Below are 5163 nucleotides of genomic sequence, written 5' to 3' on the forward strand. Positions count from 1 at the left end.
GTTCCTGTGTCTTCCGAATCTTGTCCTCTGTTCCTTCTCTAATTTATCTGAGCTCCATAATATCCCTTTAAACACTAATTTTCTCCTTATGTCAGAATATTTTCTAATGTTTGCAATTAATAATCCTGACCAATATGGTATTTGGTGCCAGGAAAGGCAACAAGCCATCAAAGAAATAAAAATTTGTAAATGGGTTGTTTATGCTGGTTGGGTTTGAAAGCACTGAAGACATAGTATAGAACTGGGAACTCTGGTAGTTAATGGCACAGCATGTGAAAGAGTTACTTAAATTATCCTCTAGAATGAAATGGCTATTGAAGACAAGATCTTTAAAAAAACAGGTAGCTCTTGGTATAGAATGAGTAGGAAAGATGGGATCTTAAGGAAGAAAAGGAAGGCTACTGCTTCCAGATATATAGGAGAGCTAAGCAACAGAAACTCATAAGATCCAAGTCCTAAGTTCTTGGCTCAGGAGAGAGTAGGAGAATTGGAGACTTTCTGTGTCTGTGTCAAAAGTATTTGTTGCAACCACAGGACTGATATAACCAAGAATAAAACATCCTATCTGATGCTCTGGGTTGCTGAATTTCAGATTAGGTTGAATTCATGTCTTTGTCAGATTTCTTAGTAGCAGCATATTGAATGGAAAAGAGTAGAACACCAGTTAAAAAGGAGGCCTTTGGGAGAGCCCCTAAATACTCTAATCTCCTGGAGTGTCTTTACAACAAAACAGAATCTCTGTCCCAGTTCAGGCCTTGCCTCAAGATCCCTTAGATAGCAGTGCCTGGGTGGTGGCTCAGTGGGTTAAAGCCTCTGCCTTCAGCCCAGGTCATGATCCCAGAGTCCTGGTATCCCCACATCCAGCTCTCTTCTCAACAGAGAGCCTGCTTCCCCCCTCTCTCTGCCTGCCTCTCTGCCTACCTGTGATCTCTGCCTGTCAAATAAATAAATAAAATCTTGGGGGGAGGGGGGAAAGATCAAAAAAAAAGATCAGCCCAGGTCATGATCCCAGAGTCCTGGTATCCCCACATCCGGCTCTCTTCTCAACAGGGAACCTGCTTCCCCCCTCTCTCTGCCTACTTGTGATCTCTGCCTGTCAAATAAATAAATAAAATCTTGGGGGGGGAAAGATCCCTTAGATAAGTACCATGCAAAGGGAGCCAATTTTTTCATGCTCCTACCTATTGCTCTTTAGTTCCTAAGGTCAACAGCTAGAATCAGTCAGAAACTGTAATTGCTTTCTCAGTTCCTTGACTGAAATTTACACATAAGGTTGGCCTATGCTAAATTAGGTAAAGATGCGAAAAAATACCTTAAGTTAATAAAGTAGAAGGTAAATCAAAAAAACTATGAAAATTTTTGTAGTAAATATATCATAGGTGATTCTAACTCCTAAAGATTTCCTGATGGAACCCACAAAACTGCAATACAGCTATTAATTGAAATAATTGGGAAGGAGAGACTCAATGTTATTTAAAAGCATAATGATAATTTTTCTTGGTAGAACTTTGAGGACCTTTGTGGTGTGGTCCTACTGTGTTTTGTGTTTTACTGTGTTTGAAATGAGTTCCCTGATTCCAGTGGAGTTTATATGATCATTGGATAAGGGGATTAAATAAACTAATATATGTAAAAATACCTTGCACATAGTAAGCAGTCAATAGATCCAGGCTATTGCTACTCTTCTCCTAAGAGACTTGCACGATTTAGGAGGCCAACTGTATACTAAAGGAGGAGAAATTCCTAGACATTTCATTAAGAATTGGATACTAATTCCAGGTTGACTCTGCTGGCTAAAACTAAACCATTTCTGCAATTCAGTAACAATGCTAGGGTTATTGAATGTCAGGTAATTAATAGTTATCTTAGTCAACTCTGCTCAGGCTGTTGTAAGAAAGTACCAAAGACTGGGTAGCTTAAACAAGAAGAGATTTGTTTGGGGGCATCTGGGTAGCTTAGTCAGTTAAGTGTCTGCCATCAGCTTCCGCCATGATTTCAGCATCCTGGGATGGAACCCCATGTCAGGCTCGTTGCTCAGCAGGAAGCTTGCTTCTTCCTCTACCTCTGGACCTTCTGCTGCTCTCTCTCTCCCCCTCTCAAATCAATAAATAAAATATTTTTTAGAAATAAGAAGAGATTTACTTCTCATGGTTCTGAAGACCATGATATCTAAGACCAAGGTGCCAGCAGATTCAAGCCACTTTCATGACCTCATCTAGACCTAATTATTTCCCAAATATCTCACTTCCAAATACCATTACATTGGGGTGGAGGATAAATTCAGTCCATAACAATGCATATTCACTGTGAGTGTACTCAAAGTAGGCCCAGTGGGTTTATAGACACATCTTGTGGCTATTTCTTTAGTTCCTACTGATACTCGAAATGATTATAATCAGTAACTGGAATGATTCACAGACTGGGGTCATAACCCATACACCAAATCTATTATAATTGCCTAAGTAGATGTTCCTGGGCCTTTTCTGTGCCTTTAAAATAAAAAATGAAAAAATAAAAATAAAAATGAAAGTTGTTCTCCTTTATCACTTAGAATAATAAGGATTCATACTCCCAGTGGTTGGTGGTTATGCCTTTCCCTTCTTCATTCAGTTAGCTTGTATCACCTGCACAGTAAGAAACAGGCCTTGGAAAATAACACTAGACTTTCCTTCATTTAAATACATGTTACCTGTAGTCTCCACTACTATTCTGGATTCAGTTTTATTTCAAGAAGAAATCATACCAGCTTTGGAATAGCACCTGGAATGCAGCTATTGACATGGTCAAAGCATTTTTCTATACTAACAACCAGACAAAAACAAAAATTATTTGCTTTCACCTGGTAAAAAAATAACAGTAGACTTCTACGCACTTATCTCAAAATTATAATATATGATTCTGTGCTATAATTTATTCTAGAGGGACCTTGATTTCACAATGCCAGCATCATCCAGTTTTGGTATATTAATAATATCATGTGGAAAGAAATTATAGAACAAGGATGCTAGATTTTTTTGGTAAGACATGTAGGCATGCTGAAGTTTGGACAGTAAATACCATGAAAATACAATGGTCTGCCACCTTTGGAGTTTCTGAATATTCTGTGGTAAATAGTACATGGTAAGATATACTATTCAAAGCAAAAGGCTAGTTACTGTGCTTTGCCCCACTAATCTCTAAGAAAGAGCTACAGTAGGTTTCTTTGGATATTGGAGAAAACTATCACCACTTTTAAGTTGGCTACTCTGATTATTTGCCAGATGACTCAAGAGGATTTCATTCTTTAAGGGAGCCTCAGCAAAAAAAGGACTTTTCAGCTGGGCCAGATCCTATGAAACAGCCTTCCAATGGGCCTTATGACAGCTAATCCAATTGTGCCCAAAGTATTTGTGGCAGGAGACACAGTACAAAGTTTGTAAAAGAGAATGATAGTACAGGTTTCTAAGGTTTTAGAAGAAAGCTGTGACCACTTTGCAAGTAACTGTTCTCCTTTTGATTGAAAGTTTCTGTTTTCCTAGTAGAAGCAAGATCATGATAGGCATTGAACACCTGAAAATAGAGCAACAAATAACTTGATCTTACATTCATTAAGTTGGTGTTACCTATTAGTTCATGCTACATAACTGGTTATATCCAGCAATAACCTATCAATTAGGAATTGTGTGTATAGTTTTGATTAAGCAGATCCTGAAGCACAAATAATTGCATGAGCAGATATTTTTATCAAAAATAAACAAATCTGGACAGTAGTTAAAGTGGTAATAAGAGTTTTAAATCACTAATACACTATTACAATAGAGAAAAAGATGGTACAGTGTAAATCAAGCTCTTCTTCAATTTTTACAAAGGTGACTGGGCATTTAAAGGGAGAATGACAAACAGGCTCTCTGCTCCTCCCTGTTTGATGGATAGCGCATCTTCTGGTGCAGTGCCAGCTGTGTCCCTGAGATACAATGGTGAAGGTTGGTATAAACAGATTTGCCCATATTGGGTGCCTGGTCACCAGGGCTGCTTTTAACTCAAGCAAAGTAGATATTGTTTTTATCAATGACCCCTTAATTGACCTCAACTGTATAGTCTACATCTTCTAGTATGATTCCATGTATGGCAAATTCCATGGTACAGTCAAGGCTGAGAATAGGAAACTTGTCATCAATGAAAATCCCATCTCCATATTCCAGGAGAGAGATCCCACCAACATCAAATGGAATGATGCTGAGTGTATTGTGGAGTCCACTGGGGTCTTCATAATCATGGATAAGGGTAGATCCAAGAGGGTCATTGTCTCTACCCCTTCTACTGATAACCCCATGATTGTGATAGGTATGAGTCATGAGAAGTGTGACAACCCCCTCAAGACTGTCAGCAATGCCTCCTGCACCACCAACTGCTTGGCCCCTCTGGCCAAGGACATCCATGACAACTTTGGTATCATGGAGGGAATCATGACCATAGTCTATGCCATCACTGCTCCCAGAAAACTGTGGACAGCCCCTCTGGAAAGCCATGGCATGGCTGCCCAGAGCATCATCCCTGCTTCTGGTGCCACCAAGACTGAATGGGAAGCTCACTGGCATGGACTTCTGTGTCCTCATGCCAATGTGTTGGTTGTGAATTGGACTGCCACCTAGGGAAAGCTGTCAAATATGATAACATCAAGAAGGTGGTAAAGCAGGCATCAGAGGGCCTCCTCAAGGGCTTCCTGGGCTACACTGAGGACCAGGTTGTCTCCTACAACTTTAACAATGACACTCAGTCTTCCACTTTCAATCCTGGGCCTGGCATGTCTCTCAAAGACCACTCTGTCAAGCTCATTTCCTGGTATGACAGTGAATTTGCTACAGCAACTAGGTGATGGATCTAATGGCCTCCAAGGAGTAAGAGTCTCCTTGACCACCAACCCCAGTGAGAGCAAGAGGAAGAGAGAGGTCCTCAGCTGCATCGAAGTCCTTACCATAGCTCATCCCCCAGCACACAGAGAAACTCCAGACCTCTGCGCAGTTTCTGTCCCTTGAGAAGGGGAGGAGCTTGGAGACCCCAACTTTTTATGTACCATCAATAAAGTATATTGTACCCAGTGAAAGAAGGAAGGAAGGAAAAAAGGAAGGTAGGAGGAAAGGAAAGAAAGAAGGAGGTGGAAGAAGAAAAGGGGCTTGTACAGAA

The 5163-nt window shown here is 40.3% G+C and overlaps 1 pseudogene; it reads left to right on the forward strand.

Annotated features, from left to right (window-relative positions):
• Positions 1–3953: 3953 nt before the first annotated feature.
• LOC122898857 lies at positions 3954–4881 on the forward strand (annotated as a pseudogene).
• Positions 4882–5163: the final 282 nt, after the last annotated feature.

Source organism: Neovison vison, chromosome 1 (genome assembly GCF_020171115.1).
Source record: "Neovison vison isolate M4711 chromosome 1, ASM_NN_V1, whole genome shotgun sequence".
Lineage (NCBI taxonomy): Eukaryota > Metazoa > Chordata > Mammalia > Carnivora > Mustelidae > Neogale > Neogale vison.